Source organism: Monodon monoceros, unplaced genomic scaffold, assembly GCF_005190385.1.
Source record: "Monodon monoceros isolate NGI ecotype Baffin Bay Population unplaced genomic scaffold, NGI_Narwhal_1 Super_Scaffold_2, whole genome shotgun sequence".
NCBI classification, from domain to species: Eukaryota; Metazoa; Chordata; class Mammalia; order Artiodactyla; family Monodontidae; genus Monodon; species Monodon monoceros.
In genome coordinates this window covers 67,890,016-67,906,039 of record NW_021703776.1, presented here as the reverse complement: position 1 = coordinate 67,906,039, position 16,024 = coordinate 67,890,016, and positions in this window count along the sequence as shown.

Genomic DNA, 16,024 nt, shown 5'->3' with positions numbered 1-16,024 from the left:
GGAGAAAATATGCTAATAGGCAAATAAATAATTTACAAAAAATGAACCATAAACAAACATAGTAAAATAACTAACTGAACTACTAATCAAATGAAAACAACCATAAAGTAACATTTGTTACTTATAAAATTAGCTATATGTATAAAATGACAGCACCCAATTCTGGGAAGAGTATGGTGATAAGTTGTCCTCATTGATATAGCTGGTGGCACTAAATTAGGATAACCTTTTTGAAATGCAATTTGGCAGTATGGATCCAGAATCTAAAAAATGGTCATGTCCTTTGAGCTGTAACTCATGACTGGAAATCTATGAGAAGAAAATAATTCAAAATGCAACATGGGTATATGGGGAAACAACAGGCAAAAATTTAAAGTCATAGAAATGTTAGTATGGAGATGGCTACATAAAATATAACATCCAATCAAAAGAATGGGGGGGGTGGAGTCAAGATGGCATACGAGGAGGATGCAGAATTCACATCTCACAACTAGGGCACCTACCAGGAACTGGTGGGGGACCACAGACACCTAAGGGGACGGGAGGAACCCCCAGCGACTGGGTAGGACATGGGGCGTGGGGAGAGTGAAGAGGGAGGAGAAGTGGAGGAGGGATGGGACTGGTGCCCCTGAGGGGCGGGTGGGGGAAGGGAAGGGATCCCACGCCCAAAGGGGGAAATTGGGGAACCATTGGGAGGGCAGAGGATCAAAAGGCACCATGGCCATGTTTCCCCTGTCCACTTGGACACCCAGGAACCTGTTGAGATCCCGGGCCTGATCCTCTGCCCACCGAGGCCCCCTCCATCCATGTGGGTCCTGAGGGAGTGGGAGGGAAGGAAGGGGGAGCAAAAGTAAAGGCCAGACCTCCAGACCAGGACCCTGAGGGGTGGTTGGGGGAGGGAAAGAGTTCCTACACCTACCACCCATGGTTAGGGGTCCAGTGGCGATGGGGGAGACCCTGGGGGAGACAGTGGGGGAGAGAATGAAGGAATGGAAGGGAATGGGGCCAGCGATTTCCCTGTCCACTTAGGCACCAGGAAGTCTGTTGGGCTCCTGGGCCTAATCCTCTGCCCTCGGAGCCTCCCTCCTGCTGCACAGAGCCCAATCCCCGCTCTTACACTCCCTCCCAGGACCCTACTTCTACACTCAGTGACACCCTCCAACAAGCTGGGCCTAAACCCCACCTACACACACTCACTCAGAGCCCTACCTCCAAACTCCGGAAACCCACAGTCCAGAGGCCCTCCTTTCAAGGTGCTGCCTCTCCCATTCTGCGCAGGTCCTAAGCAGAGGCCCCACCCCATGCTCAAACATCACCCTCCAACCCACCTAGGTTCCACCCTACCCAAAACACCGGCCTTGCCTAAGTTCCACCCCCCACCTAAACTCCACCCCCATAGCCAAGGCTTTTCTTCTTTTTTTTCTTCTCTTTATTCCTCTTTTAGATTGGGGTTATGTTTTACCTTGTTGATTCATTGTTGTTGATTCTTTTATATTTTTCTTTTTCCTAATAATCTTATTTTTCTAATTTTATTTTATTCTTTATACTTTGTTAGTGATCTCTCCTTTTGGCTTGTTCTCCCCCCGCCTTTTTTTTCTTTCTTTCTTTCTTCTGTTGTGGTTTTATTTTAACTTGTTGCAATTGTTTCAATTATATTTTTATTTTTCCTAATGTATTTTTTATCTTTCTAATTTTATTTTTTTTTTATTCTTTGATATTGTACTGCTCCTTTTTCCCTTTCTTCCTTTTTTTTTTTTTTTTTTTTTTTACTGTGCCACAAAGCTTGCAGGATCTTGGCTCCCAAGCCAGAGGTTGGGCCTGAGCTCCTGTGGTGGGAGCTCTGAGTCCAAACTGCTGGACTAACAGAGAACCTCAGAACCCAGGGAATATCAATAGGAGTAAGGCCTACCAGAGGTCCTTATCTCAGCACCAGAACCCAGCTCTATCCAACTGCCTGCAAACTCCAGTGCTGGATGTCTCAGGCCAAACAACCAGTAAGACAGGAATACAGCACCATCCATCAAAAAAAAAAAAATGAAACAACAAAAAGTTTGCTACAGAAAAAGGAGCAAGGTAAATACCTACAAGACCAAATAAATGAAGATGAAATAAGCAACCTACCTGAAAAAGAATTCAGAGTAATGATAGCAAAGATGATCCAAAATCTCAAAAACAAAATGGAGAAAATACAAGAAACATTTAACAAGGATATAGAAGAATGAAAGAGCAAACAAACAGTGATGAACAACACAATTACTGAAATTAAAAATACTCTAGAAGGAATCAGTAACAGAATAACTGAGTTAGAAGAATGGATAAGTGAGCTGGAAGATAAAATGGTGGAAATAACTGCCAGGGAGCAGAAAAAAGAAAAAAGAATGAAAAGAATTGAGGACAGTCTCAGAGACCTCTGGGACCACATTAAACGCATCAACATTCGAATTATAGGGGTCCCAGAAGAAGAAGAGAAAAAGGAAGGGACTGAGAAAATATTTGAAGAGATTATAGTTGAAAACTTCCCTAACATGTGAAAGGAAATAGTCAATCAAGTCCAGGGAGCACAGAGAGTACCATAAAGGATAAACCCAAAGAGAAACATGCTAAGACATATTAATCAAACTATCAAAAATTATTAAACAAAGAAAAAAATATTGAAAGCAGCAAGGGAAAAGCAACAAATAACATACAAGGGACTCCCCATAAGGTTAACAGCTGATGTTTCAGCAGAAACTCTGCAAGCCAGAAGGGAGTGGCAGGACATATTTAAAGTGATGAAAGGCAAAAACCTACAACCAAGTTTACTCTACCCAGCAAGGATCTCATTCAGATTTGATGGAGAAATTAAAACTGTTACAGACGAGCAAAAGCTAAGAGAATTCAGCACCACCAAACCAGCTTTACAACAAACGCTAAAGGAACTTCTCTAGGCAGGAAACACAAGAGAAGGAAAAGACCTACAATAACAAACCCAAAACAATTAAGAAAAGGGTAGTAGGAACACATATATCAATAATTACTTAGGGCTTCCCTGGTGGCGCAGTGGTTGAGAGTCCGCCTGCCGATGCAGGGGACGCGGGTTCGTGCCCCAGTCTGGGAAGATCCCACATGCCGTGGAGCGGCTGGTCCCGTGAGCCATGGCTGCTGAGCCTGCGCATCCGGAGCCTGTGCTCTGCAGTGGGAGAGGCCACAACAGTGAGAGGCCCACGTACCGCAAAAAAAAAAAAAAAAAAAGAACCTGCTGTATGAATAATTACCTTAAACGTAAATGGATTAAATGCTCCAACCAAAAGACATAGACTGGCTGATGGATACAAAAACAAGACCGTTTTTGTAGGCTGTCTACAAGAGACCCACTTCAGACCTAGGAACACACACAGACTGAAAGTGAGGGGATGGAAAAAGATATTTCATGCAAATGGAAATCAAAAGAAAGCTGGTGTAGCAATTCTCATATCAGATATAGCAATTCTCATATAGACTTGAAAATTAAGACTATTACAAGAGACAAAGAAGGACACTACACAATGATCAAGGGATCAATCCAGGAAGACGATATAACAATTGTAAATATTTATGAACCCAACATAGGAACACCTCAATACATAAGGCAAATGCTAACAGCCATAAGAGGGGAAATCAACAGTAACACAATAATACTAGGGGACTTTAACACCCCACTTTCACCAATGGACAGACGATCCAAAATGAAAATAAATAAGGAAACACAATCTTTGAATGACACATTAAACAAGATGGACCTAATTGATATTTACAGGACACTCCATCCAAAAACAACAGAATACACTTTCTTCTCAAGTGCTCATGGAACATTCTCCAGAATAGACCATATCTTGGGTCACATATCAAGCCCTGGTAAATTTAAGAAAACTGAAGTCCTATCAGGTATCTTTTCCGAACACAACCCTATGAGACTAGATATCAATTACAGGAAAAAACTGTAAAAAATACAAACACATGGAGGCTAAACAATATGCTACTAAATAACCAAGAGATCACTGAGGAAGTCAAAGAGGAAATCAAAAAATACCTAGAAACAAATAAAAATGAAAACACAATAACCTAAAACCTATGGGTTGCAGCTAAAGCAGTTCTAAGAGGGAAGTTTATAGCAATACAATCCTCCTCAAGAAACAAGAAACATCTCAAATAAACAACCTAACCTTACACCTAAAGCAATTAGAGAAAGAAGAACAAATAAACCCCAAAGTTAGCAGAAGGACAGAAATCATAAATATCAGATCAGAAACAAATGAAAAGAAACGAAAGAAGCAAAGATCAGTAACTCTAAAAGTTGGTTCTTTGAGAAGATAAACAAAATTGATAAACCATTAGCCAGACTCATCAAGAAAAAAAGGGAGAAGACTCAAAAGGATTAGAAATTTAAAAGGAGAAGTAACAACTGACACTGCAGAAATACAAAGGATCATGAGAGAATACTACAAGCACTATACGCCAATAAAATGGACAACCTGGAAGAAATGGACAAATTCTTAAAAATGCAGAACCTTCTGAGACTGAACCAGGAAGAAATAGAAAACATAAACAGACAAATCACAAGCACTGAAATAGAAACTGTAATTAAAAATCTTCCTACAAACAAAAGCCCAGGACCAGATGTCTTCACAGACGAATTCTATCAAACATTTAGAGAAGAGCTAACACCTATCCTTCTCAAACTCTTCCAAAATATAGCAGAGGGAGGAACACTCCCAAACTCATTGTACAAGGCCATCATAACCCTGATACCAAAACCAGACAAAGATGTCACAAAAAAAGAAAACTACAGGCCAATATCTCTGATGAACATCAATGCAAAAATCCTCAACAAAATCCTAGCAAACAGAATCCAACAGCACATTAAAAGGGTCATACACCATGATCAAGTGGGGTTTATCCCAGGAATGCAAGGATTCTTCAATATACACAAATCAATCAATGTGATACACCATATTAACAAATGGAAGGATAAAAACCATATGATCATCTCAATATGTGAAGAATAAGCTTTTGACAAAATTCAACACCCATTTATGATAAAAACTCTCCAGAAAGTAGGCATATAGAGACCCTACCGCAACATAATAAAGGCCATATATGACAAACCCACAGCCAACATCATTCTCAATGGTGAAAAACTGAAACCATTTCCTCTAAGATCAGGAACAAGACAAGGTTGCCCACTCTCACCACTGTTATTCAACATAGTTTTGGCAGTTTTAGCCATAGCAATCAGAGAAGAAAAGAAATAAAAGGAATCCAAATCAGAAAAGAAGACATAAAACTGTCACTGTTTGCAGATGACATGATACTATACATAGAGAATCCTAAAGATGCTACCAGAAAACTACTAGAGCTAATCAATGAATTTGGTAAAGTAGCAGGATACAAAATTAATGCACAGAATTCTCTTGCAAACCTATATACTAATGATCAAAATCTGAAAGAGAAATTAAGGAAACACTCCCATTTACCATTGCAACAAAAAGAATAAAATACCTAGGAATAAACCTACCTAAGGAGACAAAAGACCTGTATGCAGAAAACTTTAAAACACTGATGAAAGAAATTAAAGGTGATACAAACAGATGGAGAGATATACCATGTTCTTGGATTGGAAGAATCAACATTGTGAAAATAACTATACTACCCAAAGCAATCTACAGATTCAATGCAATCCCTATTAAACTACCGATGGCATTTTTCACAGAACTAAAACAAAAAATTTCACAATTTGTATGGAAACACAAAAGACCCCAAATAGCCAAAGCAATCTTGAGAAAGAAAATTGGAGCTGGAGGAATCAGACTCCCTGACTTCAGACTGTACTACAAAGATACAGTAATCAAGACAGTATGGTACTGGCACAAAAACAGAAATATAGATCAATGGAACAGGATAGAAAGCCCAGTGATAAACCCACACACATATGGTCACCTTATCTTTTATAAAGGAGGGAAGAATATACAATGGAGAAAAGACAGCCTTTTCAATAAGTGGTTCTGGGAAAACTGGACAGCTACATGTAAAAGAATGAAATTAGAACACTCCCTAACACCATACACAAAAATAAACTCAAAATGGATTAAACACCTAAAGGTAAGGCCAGACACTATCAAACTCTTAGAGGAAAACATAGGCAGAACACTCTATGACATAAATCACAGCAACATCCTTTTTGACCCACCTCCTAGAGAAATGGAAATAAAAACACAAATAAACAAATGGGATCTAATGAAACTTAAAAGCTTTTGCACAGCAAAGGAAAACATAAACAAGACCGAAAGACAACCCTCAGAATGGGAGAAAATATTTGCAAATGAAGGAACTGACAAAAGATTACTCTCCAAAATATACAAGCAGCTCATGCAGCTCAATATCAAAAAAACAGACAACCCAATCCAAAAATGGGCAGAAGACCTAGGTAGACATTTCTTCAAAGAAGATACACAGATTGCCAACAAACACATGAAAGAATGCTCAACATCACTAATCATCAGAAAAATGCAAATCAAAACTACGATGTGATATCACCTCACACCAGTCAGAATGGCCATCATCAAAAGATGTACAAACAATAAATTCTGGAGAGGGTGTAGAGAAAAGGGAACCTTGCACTGTTGATGGGAAAGTAAATTGGTACAGCCACTATGAAGAACAGTATGGAAATTCCTTAATAAACTAAAAATAGAACTACCATATGACCCAGCAATCCCACTACTGGGCATATACCCTGAGAAAACCATAATTCAAAAAGAGTCATGTACCACAATGTTCATTGCAGCACTATTTACAATAGCCAGGACATGGAAGCAGCCTAAGTGTCCATCGACAGATGAATGGATAAAGAAGATGTGGCACATATATACAATGGAATATTACTCAGCCATAAAAAGAAACGACTGAGTTATTTGTAATGAGGTGGATGGACCTAGAGTCTGTCATACAGAGTGAAGTAAGTCAGAAAGAGAAAAACAAATACTGTATGCTAACACAGTATATGGAATCTCAAAAAAAAAAAAAAAGGTTCTGATAAACCTAGGGGCAGGACAGGAATAAAGACACAGATATAGGGAATGGACTTGAGGACACAGGGATGGGGAAGGGTAAGCTGGGATGAAGTAAGGGAGTAGCACTTATGTATATAGACTACTAAATGTAAAATAGATAGCTAGTGGGAAGCAGCTGCATGGCACAGGGAGATCAGCTCAGTGCTTTTCGACCATCTAAAGGGGTGGGATAAGGTGGGTCGGAGGGAAACGCAAGAAGGAAGAGATATGGGGTATAGGTATGCATATAGCTGATTCACTTTGTTAAACAGCAGAAATTAACACAACACTGTAAGGCAATTATACTCCAATAAAGATGTTTTAAAAAAAAAAGGAATGGTATATGCTAATTTGAAAAATGTATTTGAGGACTAGGAACAAGAAGGAAAAACTAATAGTGTTTGAAATGAAAAAAAGCAAGATTTAAAGTATACACACCGGTTGTACAGAAGAAGGAGACAAGATGGCAGAGTAGAAGGATATGAGTTCACCCCTTCTTACAGAAACACCAAAATCACAACGGCTGAACAGCCAGTGACAAAAAAGTGCTGGAACCTACCAGAAAAGATACCCTACATCCAAAGACAAAGAAGAAGCCACAACAAGACAGTAGGAGAGTCACAATTGCGATAAAATCAAATTTCATATATGCCAGGTGGGCAACCCACAAACTGGAAAACAATTATACAACAGAAGTTGTCCCACAGGAGTGAAAGTGTGTGTGTATAGCACAGGGTACTCTGCTAAATACTCTGTAATAATCTAAATGGGAAAAGAATTTGAAAAAGAATAGATACATATATATGTATAACTGAACCACTCTGCTGTACACAGGAGATTAACACATTATTTATATTGGAGTATAATTGATTAACAAAGATATAAATAAATAAATAAATAAAAGTATATGCAAACTATGATTACAGCAGTGTTTTCAAAGATGCATACTTAAAAAATACACCAAAGTGATACTAGTAATAGTTGTTTTAAGGAGTGAAATTATGGGTGACAATACGTCTTTATTTTGAATTTTCTAAATTTATGAAAAAGTAGTTTTTTATATATATTTTTAAGTTTCAATGGAATTAGACGAGAAGGCCAAGGAACAATCAACTTAGAGTATCATCTAGAAATGGGTAAATTCTGGATCAGGAGAAGCAGGAGCGGCCTCAGGCCTGGATCTGGTCAAGTTCATCAATCTCCCAGAAGTGAGTGGGATAGACTGATTCCTCCTACTCAGTAATGCTGGGGTCCCCTGGCAATGGGGTGTAATCAGGATATCTGGGATGCAACTTAAAGGAGAGAACTGGGGAGAAATAGAGTTAAAAGGCAAGAAAAAGGGGTACTGGCCCACAATAGAATCAGTGCTCCGTGGGCTTCAAGAAAAAAGATGTGTAAGCAGAGGAGGAGAAGTACTAGGGGAGGGGAGCAGGAGAGTGGTGGCCCAGAACAATAGACTGGAAACAGAAAGAAAGGAGTATGGTTGGGAAAAGTGGCAAGCATGCCAGCGCGGACTAATGGAGCTTCTCAAACGCCAATATTGCTCCACTATGAAGTTTTCACACATTTTTTGTAAAATGAGAAAAATATATTTGGCTTATATATTGGCTTAAATTTCCAATTGTCTTAACTTGAGAAGAACTTTTCTTTGTGGGATCTTCTTTATCTAGGGTATTACAGTACTCTGTTTTTGAACTGTTAGTGGTAGTAGATGAGGTTTTTTCCCCACAATATCTTTACTTGCACAATTAAAAGGTAACAACCTTATCACTGTCCCCCCATTTTTTTTGTTGTTGTTGTACTGCTTCATGAAACCTAAAAGGCTGAGAAGTAGGGTAAGAGGAGTGGAGGTGGAGGCCCAGTTCTCTGAGTGGAGCACTGTTTGGGTGTGGGTAGGCGACTAGGGGCTGGGGCTTCCATTACTCTTGATGAAATAAGATGGGACAGACGCAGAATATACCTTTTTTTTTTTTTCTTCTTGGACGCATGGCATGGGGAATCTTAGTTCCCCGAGCAGGGATCAAACCTGCATCTCCCCTGCATTGGAAGCTCAGAGTCTTAACCACTGGGCTGCCAGAGAATTCCCCAGAAACTACTTTTAATACTCCTAATCTAAGAGTCAAAAGGACGCAACTAGAAATTACCATACTAAGTGAAGTAAGTCAGAAAGAGAAAGGCAAATACCATATGATATCACTTATATGCGGAATCTAAAATTACCATATGATATCACTTATATGTGGAATCTAAAATATGACTCCAATGAACTTATCTATGAAACAGAAACAGAATCGTGGACAAAGAGAACAGACTGGTGGTTGCCAAGTGGGAGGGGGTTGGGGGAGAGATAGAGTGGGAGGTTGGGGTTAGCAGATGTGAGCTTTTATATGTAGAATGCATAAACAATGTTGTACTGTACAGCACAGAGAACTATATTCAACATCCTATGATAAACCATAATGGAAAAGAATATTAAAAAAGAATGTATCTATCTACCTATAGATATAGATATATACGTGTGTAACTGAATCACTTTGCTGTACAGCAGAAATTAACACATCATAAATCAACTATATACTTCAATTAAAAATTAAAAAAATAAAAGTCAAAATTTACAGAAATGAGCTGGTTAGTTATCACCTTGACCTCATGTATTTAGTGAGATGTAGCCTCTGAATAGTAATTTTATGTTATTTAGTAAGTTTCAACCTGTTTTACTTCTTTCTCTCTACCTCATCATGCTCAGCTGTGATTTCAAAGACTTTCTAGACTAAGATCGTGGGCTTCATTTTGAACCTTGAGTGCTTGATTGCTGCAGATTTCAAGTCAAAAGCACTTGAGCAACCTGTTGAGGGGGTAATGGCTCCCATATTCCTGCTACTGGCTTTTAAAGAACATTCCCATATTCTTTAAATTGGTGGAAGGCTGTGTTATTCAGAAAATTTGTTCAAGTCAGATGCATAAAATATTAGGAACACTGGTGGCACAGTGGTTAAGAATATGCCTGCCAATGCAAGAGACACGGGTTTGAGCCCTGGTCCGGGAAGATCCCACATGCTGCGGAGCAACTAAGCCCATGCGCCACAACTACTGAGCCTGTGCTCTAGAGCCCGCGAGCCACAACTACTGAGCCCACGTGCCACAACTAATGAAGCCCATGTGCCTAGAGCCCGTGCTCTGCAACAAGAGAAGCCACCACAGTGAGAAGCCCATGCACCGCAGTGAAGAGGGTCCCCGCTCAGCACAACTGGAGAAAGCGCATGCGTAGCAACAAAGACCCAATCCAGCCATAAATTTTAAAAATATATATATATATATATTAGGAACATAGTGAAGAAACTAGTGGGCTGAAGGGTAGGGGCTGGGTGACAACAGTAATTATGCATTTATTTTGAGGTGCTGAAATTGTCCTTTACCTCCTATGTGACTCCTAGCAATACCCACCAGCTGCCTCAGGCAAGACCATCCACTCATTATCACCCGTGAGTGACACTGAGCAGAGAGTCACCTCCAACTATATTTAATGAGTGTGCTGAGGGCTCACTGTGAAAGGCAGTTAATTCTCTTATTTGGTCCTTTATGAGGGGTGAAAACATTAGCAGAATGAGGCCCATGTCCCTTCCCCTAGCAGTTTCATGATCAAGATTAGATGTATTGGGGTAATTAAAAAATAGTTAATTAATGGGCCTACTGAGGGCACAAACTTACAGGCATACAAAGAAGTATAATCATCCCCATTTTCCAGGAATTTATTCTTAATTGAAAAAAAATGGAGGTATGTATGTTAACTAGTAAAAAATAATCACAAGAAGTGCCATGGAGAGCATGAACAAGTGATTAATCACCAAATGAGTGGCAAGGCCCATAAATGCAGAATTTACATGATATATATCCCATTCAAAACACAGGTTCAAATACCCTGTTTATCATACTGTGGGGTTGATTTATTTTCATGAAAATACTGGAACTAAGTTTGTCTAGGGCTAATGATCTTGACCTGTTTTGTGTTTTCTTATTCCTAGAAAAGGGCCATCAGCCAGATGGCATGAATCTGACATGCTTGATGTGAGGCAGTGATACTCCCAAGTGTGGTCCTGGGGACACAGAAAATAACAAGACAATGTGTCCAGTTTGTAGGAGTCTCTACCCTGATGGGAAGGAAGAGAAACAGACCAATCTTTAAACAAAAGATGATTTTCCTATTGGGCAAATAACTACCAACACACTCTAAAATTCTCCTTGATCCAGAAATTGAACTTCTAAAAATTTATTCTAAGAAAATACCCTTATCAGAAATGTACACAAATATTTATGCATAATCATTGCAACACTGATTATAGTAAAAACTTGAAATATTCTAAATGGCTAGCTGTAGGGAATAGCTTTAATAAAATATGTATACACTAATTCTCAGCAGTTATTAAAAATTATGATGTGTATGTATTTTTTTGACATGGTAATATATTTATAACACTGCTAACTCAAAAACTATGATATAAAATTTTTATTTTTAAAGTGTAGTACAGGGACTTCTCTGGTGGCGCAGTGGTTAAGAATCCGCCTGCCAATGCAGGGGACGCAGGTTTGGTATCTGGTCAGGGAAGATCCCACATGCCACAGAGCAACTAAGCCCGTGTGCCACAACTACTGAGCCTGCACTCTAGAGCCCGCGAGCCACAACTACTGAGCCTGCGTGCCACAATTACGGAAGCCTGCGTGCCTAGAGCCTGTGCTCCACAACAAGAGAAGCCACTGCAGTGAGAAGCCCATGCACCACAACAGAGTAGCCCTGCTCGCCACAACTAGAGAAAGCCCGAGCAGCAATGAAGACCCAACACAGCCATAAATAAATAATAAATACTTTTTAAAAAAATGTGTAGTATAATATATACAATATAAGCCCATTATCAAATAATTATTTACACATACACACTTGGAAATATATTCTAGAGTATATGCCCAAAAGTTAGTATTGATTAAATCTGGGTAGAGGAACTTTAGGTTTGGGTTTTTCTCTTTTTGCTTATATGTATTTTCCATTTTTCTATGATTGATTTACTTCTGTAAAAAATAACTAGCTAAAATGATGAATAAATGATAAGGCATGATAAGGCCTATAAAAGAATCATGAGGAAGATGCTATGGTAGTTTTGAGGCATTTAACCTAGAGTGAGGGGTACTAGGGTAAAGTGGGACAGAGCAGACATCACAGAGGTGGTAGCTCTTGATCAAAGACTTGAAGAGCCACCAGGAATGACATGACAGGCAAAAGACATTCCAGGAAGAGAAACCTGCACAACAGAGACCTGGGAGCAAGCATGTAGTGTTTAGGGGATGCTAAGTGGACTCTGACTGCAGGAGCACCTGGTAGCAAACCAAGAGTAGAGAGATGGAGCTAAAGAGGTGGGCAGGGACAGATTATGAAAAGCATGGTTTGTCATGCCAGGGATCTTGGGACATTTTTTCTAGTGGTGATGAGGAGCCTCTAAATGATTTCAAGCAGGAGGAAAGCATGCTCAGACTTATGTTTTAGAAAGATTGCTGTGCAAGATTATTCACAGTGGTGAGGAGGATAGACTGGAAGAAGCAAAGAATGGAGGAGGCTGGAAGACCAGCTAGGGGCTCCTTTGGGGGTTTGCAGGAAGGTCAGTCTGACCTAAGGCAGAGTTGTGGAGTAGCAGGAAGGACAAACAGAACAGATCTGTCTGCAACAGAATACAGCTGAGAGAGAAATCTTTGGCCTATAGGGTAGGTGAAGATGTTCCTGAGGATGAGAAGGAATCCAGAGGGTGGATGAAAAGGAGGGATGCCTGTTCATCTCGAACTCTTGATGCTGAATAAAGAACAGTAGAGATGTAGCAGGAGCTTATACAGTTTACTACTAGTGGCCCTCTTTTATCCATGTAGCAGGAAGAGACTTATTTACTGACAGTAAGGACAGTGAGGTGGTAAAGTAGGCCTGAGGAGAGTTGTGAAGTTTTGGCCAAATTTGTTAGAGTCAGTGATGCTTAAATACCTATAAGAATCACCAGGCAGTGGAGGGCCCACTGAGATTAGAGATCCTGATTCTGTGATGGCACCAGTTGGTGCAATTTTGTAACTTTCTCCAAGGGCATTCAGTGGCCAAGGTCTAGCTCCCAGGAAGGCAGATGAAAGTTGCCTTTATCCTGGTTCATCATAGTTGAGGATTAGTAGGGCATGAAAGACCAAAGCCTAAAGACACATGTAAAGCAAAGGGTCATTGGGCTAGGCCAGGCAGGGAAGGAAGTAAAAACTTGTGGAGGTCTAACAGACTTGGAGGAATGTGACTGGAGGTTTAGATAAAGCCAAAGAGAGGATGTGGAAGGAGTGAGAACTGGAAGGAGAGGAAGTGGTGGGCCAAGGGTAGAGTATTGGGGATTATTTCAGAGCAGTTCTGGGGTATCAGCAGTCCATAGGATGCAGTGGAAGGGAGTGGTTGATGTTAAGGGGAAGCGAAAGTCAGAAATCAACACACAGCACAATATATAACACTAATGTTTGTTCTAATGTAGATTGCTGTAATGGCCCTTGATGCAGTCTTTCTTGGAATACTTTACTTTTGATGTTTTATTATTTGAAGACTAATACAATTTCCTACCCCAAATATACTATTGCTCATGTCTTTAGAGAGCTTTTATTTTCCATTGGTCAGAATACTCAATTATTCCTCCTATTCTGTAGAGTCAGAATTTCTGGGAGGCGGGAGTGGCGGGGGAAATGAGGTGGAGTTTCCTGGCTCACTCACTGATACACACTGTAAAGTAGACTTCTTCAGACCTTAACCTACATTTGGGAAGTTTCTTTATAACACCTTGATAGATTCATCACAGGAAGTTTTGGACTCTGGGACCCTTGTCTGGAATTGCTGAAAAACTCTTCTTCAGTGGAAATGAGCCAAGTTTTCAAACATTTCTATCTCCAAAGAACTGACAGTGAATCAAATGAACTTTTATTGACTCAAGCCCATGGAGGTACAATCTCAGAGGTATCTCTCTTCATGAACTGGTCCTAGGTGAGCCCCTCCACCTATATTTTTAGTCTCTAGATGACAACTTGCCATTTCTTTGTACCATCTTTTCTTATGCATTTCTTCATGCTCCAGTGCTTTCTCACTGACTAGTCATCACTTCAAATATGACCCCCCCAAAATGTTGATATTCCACTAAAAACAGAAATAGGAAGATGAAAATGTTTGTTTCCTCTCCCTATTAAAAAAAAAAAAAAAAAAGCCCAAAGCAGCTTAGTTTCAGAGCCTTGGGAACCCCATGAGATATAATGATCCCAGAAACATCTGATCAACCAGATACATGCATTAAACCCAGGATGTGGTGCCCGTAAGGCCTGAGTGGATTCTGAGTAGCAGAGGTGACCACAAAAGGCCTCAAAGATTGGATTTTACATTAAGCTTCTTTCCTACTTTCTACCATGAGGTGTCCAGGTCATCTGTGTCACATTTGGAATTACTAGCTTAAATGCTGAGATCATTTTTCCCCCATGGAACTACAGCCATAAATCATGGTGTTAATCAGACAAGACAGCACTGGAAAGAATTAAAGACTCCTATTTTCCTTATCAATTACAACCAGACCACACTCCCTGAAGCTGTTCAGAAGACAGACTCTGAAAATAAAGCCCTGTTTTTACTTTGACCTCTGGGTTTCCCTGGTCTTAGTGACTTATTATCCATTCATTCACAATTATTAGGAGCCCAGTATATGTTCATATTAATACAAACAGCAGTTTCAGGATATTTTAATAATTAAAAATTTTAGCTAAAAAGCAATTAATTACCCCCAGTGGCTGCTAGAATATTAACTAGTATCAACTGAATGCTTGCAATAACCCAGGCACCGTTTCCAAGCATTTTTCATTTCTATCATCCTTATGAGGAAATAAAGCACAGAAAAGTGAAGTCATTTACTCAAAGTCTCAGAGCCAGTACATAACAAAACTTGAATTATCAACCCAGAGATTTCCCATGCTCTTGACTCTAATGTTTAATTGTTTCTTCCCTCTAAAGAGCAGACAGGAAGAGTTTCCTTGTTCAATAGGACATTCTTCTCTGCACTTTATTGTAACAAGAATTGAGTTAACTGTGGAAAAACTGGTAAGCTTTCACACATTAGCTGTCCCCTGATTTGGTGAAGGTTGCTAAACTAGTATCCATTTTTTCCTTCTTCCTTGAGGACTAGAACTTGTTTATTTTAGCTGGGCTCATGGCAAAGACATTTCTCAGCCTCCTTTTAAGCTAGGAGTAGCCATGTGACTAAATTCAGGACAATGGGATGTGATCATAAGCGATGTAAATTCTGGGCAAATGCAAATTCTGGGGAAACTCTAATGTAAAGACAAGTTGCTTGCCCTGGACCACAGCCTTTCCTCCTTACTGCCAGTTGGAAATGGGATGAGCTATAGCAGTGGCCTTGGGTCTGGAGATGGAAGCCACACATTGAGAGCAAAGATTACTAGTATGGAGCAGAGCCATTTACCCATCCTTGAATATTTGGATTATTATGTGGGGAGAAAGGAAAAAAAATCTATCCAATTTAATCCACAGAACTTAAGCAGCTTAGGCTAAACCCTAACCAGCACATGTAGAATTTAAATTAGAGAATTGATGCAAGTATGTCGTAAAATTAAACCATGTTTGCCAAGGGCTTCTTGTTGGATTTTTATACTGCGGCAAGCAGCCATAGGTAGAATGGGAAAAATTAAAGCAGATGCCTAGCATATTTTTACATATACAGGAAAGATTATTTTCAATGAATCTTCTTTATATGTGGATGCATGGGTTGAAAATACTTTAACTCCAGGAACATATGATGCCTTAAAAATACTTTTGAAGATTACACTCTCCCCCCACAATCTAGGCTGATCTAATTCATACCTCAAACCATCTAGACTAAGCCTATAGTTACAAGTGACAGCAAATCAGA